General features: G+C 53.9%; 2 long non-coding RNA genes across 2 annotated transcripts in view; one reads left to right on the top strand and one right to left on the bottom strand.

Annotated features, from left to right (window-relative positions):
• The window catches only part of LOC128420616 (uncharacterized), a 393,346-nt gene that overhangs the window by 47,520 nt on the left and 332,308 nt on the right, over nucleotides 1-13,518 (bottom strand). The window lies entirely within an intron of this gene.
• Nucleotides 7-12,456, top strand: LOC128420614 (uncharacterized). The gene is made up of 3 exons (XR_008332069.1): nucleotides 7-84; nucleotides 11,015-11,279; nucleotides 11,896-12,456. It is a non-coding gene; the product is annotated as an uncharacterized LOC128420614 (long non-coding RNA).

Raw genomic sequence — 13,518 nt, 5'->3', positions numbered from 1 at the left:
GCCTCTGGAGCTCTTTCGCCGTCTTCCCGCCTCCGTCCGATCGGCACCTGGAAGGAACCTTTCTCGACGAGGAACTGGCGGCAGGTAGGCGGTGCCCCCTCCCCAAAGGAAGGGAGGGAGGGGGGAGCCGAAAATGGGGCTTGAAAACGCGGGCCTGCTCCTTCTCTCGACGACGCTGGCACCCGCGGATTCTCCCTTCCTTAAGCCCGTTGGGCATGAAGCAGGTGGGCCTGGGGCTTAATTTTTGCTGGGGGTGGCATGGGCCTTAGTCTGGTGTGGAGCCCCTTCCCTTCTCAGGCTGCTCAGCCCCCCTTCGGGGCCTCCCTGGTGCCCCTCTCTCCGGCTCGAGGCTTCGGGGAAAGTTCCCCGGGATCTGCCGGGAGCCCCGGAAGCTTCCCCGGAGGGCGACGCGGATGGTTTCCTCTCCAAGCTGGAAGGGGCGCGGGAAAAGCCCCGGGGGTCCCTACGCAGAATTACGCGGACAGTCGTGGCTTTTTTTAGGGTTCTCGGCGAACCAACCTGCTGCCTGCCTTTCCGATGCCGAGAACGGCCCTTTCTTTCCCTCAAAGGGCCTCAGCGGCCCGCGGAAGACGCGCGTTCCTTCCGCGGCCCTCCCACGGGGCGGCTCTGCCGTTCTTCCTTTCCCGGCCCCCGACGCCTCTCCTTTGGTCCTGGAGCAGGCGCGCCCCGAGCTGGACGGAAACCCCGATGGAATCCCGTTCTCTGCGTGGGGACCCTTCCTGAGTGCGCGCCCCCCACCATTTTGCTCGGAATCCCGAGGCTGCCGCGAGATTGGTGAGGCCGGCCCGCCCCCTCGGGGTCCCCCTCGGGCTGAGCTGTCCCTTTAGGGACCCGCAGGTGCTTTTCTGGAAGGGGGGTACCGGGAAGAGAGACACCGGCAGCTCCGGGCTCTTGCGCTTTTGGACAGCCTTGAACTTCGTGGAGCAGCTTCGTTCCTCGAGCCCACATTTTGGGTTCTGAAGGGGGAGAGAAAGAAGGAACCTTTGCGAAGGGATGTCGCGGAGGGGGGGGACTATTAGACAGAATTGAGAGGCGCCCGGCGCCCGCGGAAGCAGTGCCGAGGCGGAGAGCCGCGCCAGCCGTTAGCCGAAAGCTGGTCTCGGGCAACCGAGGCAAGATCCGCGCCGGGCGGGAAGGCGAGGGCCCAGCGGGAACAAAGGCGAAGGGGGCCGGGAAGGGACACTTTGCGCGTGTGAGTGGGTCTCTCCTTCACCCCGAGGAATATGTTTTTGCGGGGTCCCAGGCTGGCACTTCTCCACACCCGAAATGCTCTTTCCGCGACGGGGATTTCTTTCCCGGCTCCGGGCCTTCCTGGCGCCGTCCGGTGCTTCTCGACTCGCGCCTGGAGAGAAAGGAAACCGAAGCGGCAGCATTTACGGTGAATAGGAAGGGACACTATCTCTGCCCCCCCCCAGAAGGATAGTAAAAAGCTTGGCTATATGGGGCGGGGGGGTGTTAGGGGCAGCGGGAGCGAAGCGGCCGGGAGGGTCTGACTTGGGAAACGTCGCGAGGGGCTTGGCGAAGGGACTTTGGGGGGTGTTAGATGGCAAGAAGGGGGGGGGGGAGGGAGAGGCAGGGAAGCCGGCCTCTCTTTGTGTCAGGCCTCGGTCGCTTGAAGGGATCCAGGCCTCCGGCTCCTCTCTTGGGATTGCGGGAGCGGGACCCCCCGCGCCCATGAACAAGGTGATCTAAAGGAGCTATTTCTCCGAGCGGGACTTCTCCCCTCCATCCGGATCCTGCCCATTCGCGTTTCTGTCCTTCCCAGTCTCTTTCGCTTTGCAGGACTGCCAAGGAGCCGCCTCGAGGTGGCGGGCAGGGCGCTGGCCGGGCAGGCTTCGCCGGCAGCCGGTTTCCTCGGCGCTTCGCGGCGCGGCTGAAGCAGCCCCGGGAGACAAGAGGCGGAAATCTGTTCCTCGGTTTCGCTTCTCCGGTTTTCTCTGGCAGAAGGAGAGGAGGTGCCTCTTGCTGCGGACAGAGGAGAGGAAGAGCACTTTGAAGCCCTCCGCCCCGGACTCTCTGCTTGTTGGCACCTGAAGGGCGGCGGCGTTGGAGTGGAAATCTCCAACCGGGACCCGGGACATCCGAAGAGGGAGGCCCGAAGTCTAAACCCGGTGAGTCCGAGGAAAGACGTTTTCAGGGCGGCTCCTTCTGGAAGGGGAACCCCCGCAAAGGAGTTCACGGATCTGGGGGCTGGAAGCGACGCCCAACTCGAGGGAGCCGCTCCTGCGCTTCGGGTCTGACAGGGCACCGCCTGCCCGACGACTTTGCGGTCCGCGCTTGGTCGGATGCAAACGGTCCTTTTAACATTCAAAGGAGAGTTGAATTTATCTGGAGAGAGAAGGAGAAATCAGGAATCCGCGGGGAAGCACAGGCGACAAGAGAAATAATAATAATAATAATAATAATAATAATAATAATAATAATAATAATAATAATAATAATTTTATTTTAACCAAGGACAAATGAATGGAAGCGGGGGGCGAAAGAGGCGAGTGTTCAGCAGGAGCGACCCTTCCAGACGGGGACTGGTGTCCTTTACGCACACGGCGTCCTTATGGCAGCCTCCCCAGGACGTTGTTGTGGTCAGAATACCAGCCTTATTCCCCCCCACCCCACCCTACGCCATTATTTAATTCGGATTTATTCTTTCCGAGAAAAATACGGCAACACATTTTTTAAAAATCCTGTTGCCACCGACGCATTTAGGGTACAGTATCTGAATAATCTGTTTGCAAAATAAAGGCCACTAGCCCCTATTTTTTCCTATTCCATCCCGAAGAAAAGGCGACCGGCCTGGTGGGAGAGGTTTTTGGGGAGGGATGGGGGGGGTCTCCGGGTCCCGCTCCGCCTGGCTTCTGGTTCCACGCTCCAGGCGGACGCTCGGCCTTCTTCTGCGGCGCCTGTGGGGGGGACGACCCCCGATGACCTGGGTCTGAGTCCTGGACTTCTCTGCAGCTTTTGCCATGATCGGGCACCAGCTGCTGCTTCGGGGGGCCAAGATCCACCTTGGGAATTTGGGGCGCTGAACCCGCGGGAGAGGACCCCTTTTTCGCCCGGAGATGTGTTCTGCGGACAAGGGGATCCCGAATACTCCAAACCATTATTTTATTTAGTATAAGAGGCGTGCTTTTCATCTCCTACTACAGCACTCAGGAAATACCTATATTATAATGCCTAAATTCAACAGGTCTTGTGAATTCAATGGGACTTAAAGATTGCACTGCCGGTCACTCTTGCCTGACACATACCGCTCTCGGTGTGCTGAAAACACCCGGCTTTTGAGGAGGCACCCCTCTTTTACTGGCCCCCATTACGCTGATGATCTGGGAGGGTTCTTTTTGCGAAAAATATATTAACGGGAGCGGTGCTTTTCATTAATTTTAAAACCGTGCTTTTCCGTCTTATAGTTGCTGTCTAATGTGCAAACCAGTTTAAGCGATCATTTTAGTGTCCGAGGGAAACCAATGTTCTATTTTTGCTTGTCTGGATAAAGAAGAGCAAAATGCAATTGCGGGTGGCGTGGAAATGCCGCGCGCGGGGCTGGTCTCCGGTCCCTCTCCCCGCCCAGGGGGCGCCCTGGCTTGGCCCCACAGAGCTGACCCACGCGCGACTCAGTGAGTTCTTCCTGAGGAGGGGCTGCCTTTTCCTTTAAAAACTGCCAAACTGTCAGTCACTCGAAGCAAAGGGTTTTGCTGCTGCAGAGATTCTCTTGGATATTTTTGTACCGAGCTGTGGCGGGAGTCTCGGCGGGGGTTCCTGGATCGTGATCTGAGGGGAGGCTTCTAGGGAACCCGCAGGAGGCTTAATTGGGAAGAGGATGGAATAATAATAATAATAATAATAATAGCAACAGTTATTTAAAAAAACGTACCGCCGTGGTAAATGCGCAATTGCAAAATTATGTGATAATGATTTTAAAAATAGCAGCATTAGCGACAATAATAGTTATGAAAAATAAGGTGCCGCAGTGGCAGAATGTTTTGAATTTTTTTTAGCTGGCTCCAAGACTAGCCCCGGATTCTGCCAAACAAGTTCAAAGCGGATCTGGAAGAGGGGCTGCCCAGCGAAGAAGAATCCAGCGCGAACGGTGCAAGAACATCTCTGAACTGCGCGACAAGGAGCCGCACCGACCCAGCCGCTGCCGGGTGGAAAGGAAAATAAGCAACCGCAGCCGTAGAAACAATTTTCACCCGAACATTTATTTATTTTTAAGTTTGGAAATGAAATGAGGGACTGGCGCGTGGCTGCGTTTCTCCTCGCAACAACCTGTGAAGTAGGCTAGACTGAGAGAAAGAGACAGACACTCCGGCCTGGTGCAGGGCGCTGCTCGGGGGGGGGTCTCTCTCTGTCCCCCGCGCTTGCAGCAGGCACCCCTCGGAGCCGTCCGCCTCTGCCGGCTTCTCCGCTCTGGGAAGGACCACCGAGCAGTCTCGGCTACGGAGCCCAGTTTGCTCTGGGGAGCAGCCTATCCCTGAGGAGCCCCGACTCCGCGCGCGGAGACAGAGGCAGGGGAAGCAGAGGCAGCGCCTTGGACTGGGCGCCTCGCCCTTCGCCCCAGGCTTTCCCGGCGGGAATTGCAAACTGGGAGGGTTGCCTCCCCCGCCCCCTAAGATGCGCCAAGCCTCCGAGTATCCGGTAGCGAAGGCGCTTTACCTGGGCGTAAGTGTTATTGAACTCAGTAGGACTTCTTTTTAAGTAGCGTTGCAGAAGTTTGCGCTTCAGAGCTTATTTATTCTGCGCCCCTGAACCCCTCCACCCCAAGTTTGTTCTTTCAGGAGACACGTGTTGCCGCGTGTGCGTGCGTGTTGCGTGTGTTGCTGTCGTTGCGACTGGCTCTGGCCCGGGCCTGGACTTCAGACAAAAGGATTTTCAGGATGTTTCCAAGTTTGGGGTTATAATGACGCTTGCAGCTGCCTTCGTCGCCTCTTTTGGGGACGCAAAGGAAAACAGGAGGGTGGCCATAAGAAGCGGGAGAGATAAAAACGCAAAACGGGGAGCGATATCTCAGCCCCAGGGGTCGAGAGCTGTTCCTGGGCCCTGCCAGGCACCCACTGGTTTTGGCCGCACCCCCGGGCAGGGGAACCCCGACGGACTGGCGCCTCCCAGACAGGAAAGGATCCCAGGAGGCCGGTTCCAGCACGGACGTGAGCGCCGCATCGGAGCGCAGAAGCGGAGCGCAGCACCCGCCGGAAGCCCCAGCCCGAGAGGAGTCTCCTCCTCGGTCCTCCTACTTTCAGGCGCTCTGAGAGCCGCGGCTCCGTCGCTTCGGAAGAAAAGCAGAGGCCGTCGAGGATCTCTCCGCCCGTCCTTCCTGCTGCTCATCGCGCCTTCTCTCCTGCTCGCTCAGCCGCAGAAAGCTCCCCCCACCCCACTGAAGTCCCATTGAAATCTCAGCCTTGGAGTTGCCAGAGCCCCGCGCAGAAGGGGAAGCGCCGCCTCTTGGAAAGGCGGAGTATAAGCCGAGGAAGGAAGGCAGAGCTGCTCGTTTGGTGTCCTGCCCTCACCTGGGCCAGCCAGGTGCGCCACTGGGAAGCCCCCTCTCAGCCCCTGACCGCGCTCCTTACGCCTCTGGCGGTTCCTTTCTAATAGCGGCGGAGTGGCTCGGATGACGCTTTCTCTTCCTGCCTTACATGGGGTCGGACTAGATGACCCTTGGGAACTCTACAGTGCTGTGATTCCGAAGTGAGAGCTGGACCATAAAGAAGGCTGATCGCGGAAGAATGGATGCTTTTGGATTCTGGTGCTGGAGGAGACTCTTGAGAGTCCCATGGACTGCAAGAAGATCAAACCTCTCCATTCTGAAGGAAATCAGTCCCGAGTATTCACTGGAAGGACAGATCCTGAAGCTGAGGCTCCAATATTTTGGCCACCTCATGAGAAGTTATGTATGGAAGTGAGAGCAGGACCATCAAGAAGGCTGATCGCCAAAGAATTGATGCTTTTGAATTCTGGTGCTGGAGGAGACTCTTGAGAGTCCCATGGACTGCAAGAAGATCCAACCTCTCCATTCTGAAGGAAATCAGCCCTGAGTGCTCACTGGAAGGACAGATCCTGAAGCTGAGACTCCAAGACTTGGGCCACCTCATGAGAAGAGAAGACTCCCTGGAAAAGACCCTGATGTTGGGAAAGATGGAGGGCACAAGGAGAAGGGGACGACAGGGGATGAGATGATTGGATGATGTTCTTGAAGCTACCAGCATGAGTTTGACCAAACTGCGGGAGGCAGTGGAAGACAGGAGGGCCTGGCGTGCTCTGGTCCAGGGGGTCACGAAGAGGCGGACACGACTAAAGGACTAAGCAACAACATGACCCGGGAACCCAACGCAGATGTAGCGCACCTAGAGAGCCGACGGGGCGTTCCAGGCTCCAAGTTGGAGACCTCTCCCTTGAGGGCCTTCCTCCTCTCCAGCAGCCGGTGGAGCTGGAGAAGGAGATCCGGAAGTCAAAGCATCCCAGGCGAGCTTCTGGTTCCCGTGGGTCGTGTCGGGGCAAGCGGCTCCCATGGAGCTGTCCCTGGTGCTGCCGGGCGGCGAAGGGTTTGGGGCTTCCAAGTCAGGCCGAACCTGACCCGAGGTCTCGGTGGCCACTGGCTTTGGGGGAGGCGCGGCTCCCTTCCGAGCGTGATCACTAATATATCTCGCCTTTCGGAGTCCACGTGGAGCCACTCCAGGCGAGTAACCAAGTAAAGGCGCCATGGAAGATCTTAGGCGACTCCCATGGAAAAGTATCTGGGTCCATGTGATGGGCGAGACCCTTCTCTACCTGAGACTCCGGAGAACCGCTGCCAGTCGGAGTAGACCAACCTGGACCAGATGGGCAGGTGGTCTCACCTCAGCCCAAGGCAGCCCCCCAAGTCCCCATGCGGCAGCAGGAAAACAACCGCACACACGGGCTGGGGAAGAGGGTGCCATAGCTCAAGGTTAGGGCGTCTGCGTCGGCTCCGGGTTCAATCCGTGCCTGAAACCCCGGAGAGCAGCTGCCAGTTAGTGTAGACAGTACTGGGTTGTATGGACCGATGGTCTAATTTGGGATAAGGCATCTTCCTGGAAAGTAAACAACATCTCTCGCAGAGTCCAGGGCCCTGCCAAGGAGGAACGAGACGGGTCTGTGCACGTGGACATTTGCAGGGATCAATCCAAGGCAGCTTTTACTAAAAATTAAAGCCCCCTTCCCCCCCCCAAACAACCCCCAGTTCTGACTGCCTTGGGACACGTAAAGCAACGGCCAAGGAGAGAGTGTTTCTGAGTGCATGCAAAGTGCCTTCTCCTTGCCACTGAGTGACCACAGCCTGGTCTCATCCAGCTAGGGTTAGGGGCGGGGCTTCTGTTCAGAGGGTGTGGCCTGTATGTGCCGAGGGCCGCCCCTCCCCCCACCCCGGTTGGTTCTAGTCAGGCTGCAAGTGCCATGGTGCGGGGAGGGGCTTCTTGGCCCCCTTCCTGCTGCCCCCGAGGGGAGCGCGTCCCCTCCAGCATCTCCGGGGAATGGCCCGAGGGGCCCGGGGGAAAAGCGCGATTCATCTATTGACGCTCCTGCCTCGCCGTAAGAAAGGCAAACCCGGCGTGTTTCCACTGGAGCCTGCTAGGTGCTTACAGCGCTGACATTCACAATGAGAGAAATAGGCAGGGAAGCATCTTCGCAGCAGTTTTATTGTGTTAATAAGTTTGGCGTCTATAAGCAACATATGTAAATGGCTGATATACTGTCTTGATGCCATTTAACATTATGTTGCTGAGGTGCGCAGGAGCCAAGTTTGCAGCATTTTTGATGAATGTGGAGGGAGCTGCCAATTCCTGGAAACTTTTTCCATCCCTTCGCGCGAGCAAGTTAACAGTCTGCCTTGCCAAAATGGTGACTGACCCCCCCTCCCCCCCCCCCGTATTTCTCCCTTTCTGGCAATGTGGGCGGACGGGCACGTCTTGTGCCGCCTTAAGGGGTTTCATCCCCTGTCCACCTTGGGGGCACCTCCTCTCAAGCCAGCGTGGATCACTTTCCTTTCGCAGGTCTCCTTCACTGGTTGTATCAAATGAATGAGACGTTTTGTAGAAAACAGGCCTTTGGAGATAGATGGCGGGCTTTATAAGGGAAGTCAGGGCAATGGCCAGCTGTGACTTTCCTGTTCGGATTCTGAGGCTGGGGAAATTCATTCTGAATTGGCTTTTTTCCTGGTTGCCTGGTCAGAAAGGGAGAACCAAAGAATTGTCGAGTTTGAAGGGACCTCAAAAGTCATCTAGACCAACCCCATGCAATGCAGAAAGTAAACTGTTCAGAGGACCTGTTGAGGGTGATCTTGCATCATCCTTGACGAGGGATGGAGAGGGGAATGTATTCAGTCACGAGTAATTAGGAGTGGGTGTGTGAATTAACCCTTCAGACAGGATCTCAAAAGGTTTGGGTGTTACTTTTCATTGGACAAACAGTGTTGAAAGTGAAGCAAGCTTTTGAGTCGTACAGAACTCCGTTGCTAACTTCCCACAAGGAGCTCGAGGTGGCATGCGAGGTTCTCTCCCTCCCTCCCTATTGTATCCTCACAGCAACCCTATGGGGTAGGTTAGACTGAGAGACCGTGACTGGCCCAACTCTCACCACCAGGCCTGAAAGGGAAAGGCTGCTGGATAAAATAGCCTTATTTATACTGGCTGGAGCTGGTGGGAGGTGCAGTTTGCTTGGAGGGCACCAGGTTGGTGAAGCCTGATTTTAGGACTGGGGGCAAGCACAGAAACTTCACCTCTTTTTTCCAGGAAAGGAGAAATCCTGCACACTCCAAATTGCATGGAATTTGAAAACAACAACAAGCCCGCCCCAAAATGAAAACCTTGAATTATATAAGGTATTGATCCTGCTGGTTATTCACAGTGGTGGCAAGATTCAGGGTCTGCCCAACTGCCAAGGAACTGCCAGTGTGGTGTAGTGGTTAAGAGCGGCAGACTTGTAATCTGGGGAACCGAGTTCGCTTCCCCGCTCCTCCACCTGCAGCTGCTGGGTGACCTTGGGCCAGTCACACTTCTCTGAAGTCTCTCAGCCCCACTCACCTCACAGAGTGTTTGTTGTGGGGGAGGAAGGGAAAGGAGATTGTCAGCTGCTTTGAGACTCCTTCGGGTAGTGATAAAACGGGATATCAAATCCAAACTCCTCTTCTTCTTCTTCTTCTTCTTCTTCTTCTTCTTCTATCAATCCCTAGGCAGGTGCATTCTGAGAGATGTCCCAGGGTGCTGCACATGAGCCTGGAAGTGCACTCCAGCATTCTCCAAAATATTGGCTTGCGCACAGCAACATACAGTATGTGCCGTCAGGGTGCTCTGGGCCAGCCTTGGCAAGTGTCTGGTCCACATGAAGGCGTTGTCTATATGGACAGTTATCTTCAGCTGCTCCTGAGGACAACTATCCAAAGGGTTGAAAGTTGGCAGAATTCAAAACAACTCTTTGGACCAATGCAAAATATTATTTTGCCCTCCCTCTCCCAACGGTGAAAAATTCAGGGCAATCCTCCTTCCGCTCCCTTGTTCTTCTGGATAATGCAATCACTAGAGCTCTCCTCACCTGCTGGAGTTTCAGGTGGATGTGGCAGGTTGAAACAGGAGGCGCCTGCTGAATCCCTATGGGCAGAGCATTGCACAGGACTGGGGCAGTGGCACTAAGGGCACAGTTTCATGTTGCTGTCAGGTGAATCTCGCCAGCAATGCTCCTGCAGATTACCTCAGTAGCTGAGCTGGGATAGAAGGGTTTAGGTGACTCCTAAGGTACTCTGGATGGATGCGGGAGGCGCTTTGGGTTAAACCACAGAGCCTAGGACTTGCCGATCAGAAGGGCGGTGGTTCGAATCCCCGCAATGGGGTGAACCCCCGTTGCTCGGTCCCTGCTCCTGCCAACCTAGCAGTTCGAAAGCACGTCAAAGTGCAAGTAGATAAACAGGTACCACTCTGGCAAGAAGGTAAATGGCATTTCCGTGTGCTGCTCTGGTTCGCCAGAAGCGGCTTAGTCATGCTGGCCACATGACCCGGAAGCTGTACGCCGGCTCCCTCGGCCAGTAAAGCGAGATGAGCGCCGCAACCCCATAGTCGTCCACGACTGGACCTAATGGTCAGGGGTCCCTTTACCTTTAAGGTACTCTGGAGTGGAGGGCAATGTAAATGAATACAAGGACCTTGAATGTGGCTCATTAGTAGCTGGGCAGATGTTTTAACTGTGGGAGGATCTGCAACCAAATCACAGATTGCATGATGGCTAGATAGTCACACACAGGGGACTATGATGCAATATCCTCTAAACTTTTGTGGTGAGAAGGGGAACAATAGAAACTTAATCTCTACTTCTTCCTGTCACGACACACTCTTTTCCCTACTTGTGTGTGTGGGGGGGTGTTGCTTTGCTCTCCTCCAGAGAGTAATCTCCATTTTGAACTGGACTATGGATATTTGTATTGTTTAAGGATTATAGCCTGCCTGATTTTTCATCACTGTATCTGTTGAATCCTGGCAAGATTGTGATGTGAGTAAACATTGGATTTTCTTATTTACTTAACAGTCTGAGAGTGATTTCTTTGTTAAGAGGGAAACATAAATGGGAGAAGATAATCCAAGTCTGCCTAAAGCATCTTTGGGTATCATAATTGCTCTAGAAGGTTATGCAACCTTGCCCTCATATAGCTTCCAGAGATAAACTGCTCATGGATGGTGATTTTTAACTCTGCTGAAATAGATATTTGCATTCTCACATAAGTGAGAAAGAGGAAGAATAACTGCTAAATATAACGTTGCTGGTTATGTTCCCCTAAAAGCATTCTGGCCACCGCATTCTGCACCAGTTGCACCTTCCAAACCAGGTTCAAGGACTGCCCCACATACAGCACATTGCAGTAATCCAGCCCTGAAGTTCCCTGCTGATGGACCACAGAGATCAGGCAGGTCTTCATATCCATGCCTTCAGTAATTGCAAATCTTAAGGTAATCAGTTGATGCAATAAAAGCTGCTTCTGTTCTGCATCTGCATCCTGCAGGACCAAATGAGTTGTAATCCTCCTATTCTGAGACTGGGAGTGCCCGAGGCAGGATGCACAGGCCATGAGCAAAGAATGGAGACTTTGGAGCGGCCCAGCCATTGAGCAGCAGGAAAGATCTGTGCAGCAATCAAGTCCCTCCCAGCCCTGACGTAGGTGTGTGTGCAAAAGCGTCCCTGCCTGTGCATGTGGCTGCCAGGGGAATGTCAAGAACCTCCAGCGCCATCCCTCGCTGGCTCCCTGCATGCATCCTCATCTCAGAGTGGTAAATACAAGAAAATATGTCACGGTTAATTCTCTCTCTTCTTTCTCTCCCTCTCTCACGCACAAGTTAATTTATGTTGAATTTACAATTCCTAGCAGTCATATGGATGGCAGCCTCCCAGCCCCTGATTAGGGTAAACAGATTTTTGCTCCATATATTTAGACACTCCATATTGCTTTCAGGAAATGTGCACATTTGAAAGGCAGAGACTCACCGAGGGCCATATCCTGCCATCATACTTCATAGGTAGGAAGTGCAGTCGTAGGAGATGTGGGGCTAGGGCCTCCCTCTAGTCCAGGGGGCCACAAATGCGGCCAGTCGCCCTGGCTAATGGCGCCCAAGCAAAGGCAGCGGTGAGGAGGGGGCACTGGAGAAACCTGACAAACGGACTTTACCCTCTTTATCAATGCTATTTCTGAAGACCCTGTCTTAGGTAAAGGTAAAGGGACCCCTGACCCCTAATAAGAAGGATGAAATATACCACAGTTTTATGGAGTAGTAGAAGACAAAGCTCCTTGCTTCCAGACTACAGTGGATGACATGGCAGAAGCACTAGAAGTGCCCCTGAACAAGAATTGTCCTTCTTATAATTTATATTCCACCCTTTCTCCCAAAGGAGCCCAGGGCTGCAAACAACAGGAGATAAAAGAATAAAAGCATCTTTAAAACAACAGAAACAAAATTAAAGACAAAGTTTTGAGACTGGTCAGTGGAGAATGCAGGCATCATCAACAGAGATGGATAAAAGGTTGTGGGGTGAGAGGAAATGGGAGCAGCCGAGTCCTGCACATAGCAACAAATCTGGGTGCCTTTGCTCCTCTGGGCGCATCAGACAGCGGAATGTGTAGACTTTGGGGTGTTTTGCAGCTGGCCAGGGCAGTCAGCTGCCCCATGGATTACCTCTCTTTTGCCAAAGTCACACATGTTTGGAAGCTACAACGCATCATGCTTTCCGAACTTGGGTCACTGTGGCGTGAGAGATGTGCCGTTTTCATGCACGGGGGATGCACACGTTGTCTCCTTATGATGAAGATGGATTGAGGATTAACTCTGTAAATGTAAATTTAAACCTCCTGTTGCACTCCCCTGAGAGTAAACAGGCTGTGAATCCCTTTTAGCAAAATAAAAACACTTATGTGCTTTTGCAGCTTGCTAGAAGCTAGGAATTAGGAAATTGCACCTTTTTATCCCAGTTTATTTGTGGTCTGCTGACCTTCCATTCTTTATCCTCATTGCTAAGAATGAACCACATGTTTTAGGAATTAAAAAAACCACACGGTTTACTTACATTTCAATGCAGGCAGCAGATACATCAAAGTAGTATGCAGGAAAAAACACTTCTTAGTTACAAAATACAAAATTAGTTTCTGAAATGGAGTCTGGGCTCTGAGTCTGCTCACACCACTGGCTTGAAAGGAGAGAGAGAGAGAGAGAGAGAGAGAGAGAGCGCTCAGACAGGAAGTCTCTTTTGTTAGAAATTCCCACCAAAGCATTAAGAAAGTGACCTCATGCAGTTCCTTCTATATTGATTCAGGAACTCTATGCGTGCCAGTCCCTCATGTGTCTGTCTGGCAATCATGTATTTGTGATTTTGACTGGAAGCCCCACACCCCCAGTTCCATATGTATAGGGGGCTCATTTTATTGTTTCTCTGGGTTGGGATTTCCCGCCTCCCCATTCTGAGCTGAGCTGGTGCCGAGTTGGACCGGGGGGGGGCGGGGGCTTGGCTCAGCGGTAGAGCAGCTGCCTTGCAGGCAGAAGGTCCCGGGTTCAGTCCCCACCAGCATTTTCTGGTACGGCTGGGAGAGACTCCCTGGCCTGAAGCTCTGGACCAGAGAGTTGGATTTACAATAAGGTGGCTTCCTAGGATGTTCCTAGGACGGAGAGGGCTGAGGGCACCGCGAAAGGGCTGTGGTCCTCTTAAGCACAAGGGAAAGGAACATTTCACTCCAGGCAAGAGGACAGGCTACCTTGTCTGTCTGTCACACACACTCCCAGGTCTGAGTGATCCTCCTGCTCTAGACTCAGGGAGACAATTAGCATTTAAATGGGATTATTTTGTAAAACATGGAGTGGTGGAGAGCAGCAGCAAGCACGTCCCGGAGCCCCTTCCCAGCAGCGGCGGAAGTTTGGCTGGCCTTCCCTTGAAGAGCCCCCGCCCCACATCCCCAAATAAGAGTCCTTGGGGTTGAGAGCGGGGAGACCCCCTCTCTCTATCCCACAGAAATCCCGAGCTAAG

The sequence above is a fragment of the Podarcis raffonei genome, chromosome 9 (genome assembly GCF_027172205.1).
Source record: "Podarcis raffonei isolate rPodRaf1 chromosome 9, rPodRaf1.pri, whole genome shotgun sequence".
In the NCBI taxonomy this organism is placed as follows: Eukaryota; Metazoa; Chordata; class Lepidosauria; order Squamata; family Lacertidae; genus Podarcis; species Podarcis raffonei.
The sequence above is the reverse complement of the archived record's forward strand: the minus strand, read 5'-3'. Positions and strand labels throughout refer to the sequence as shown.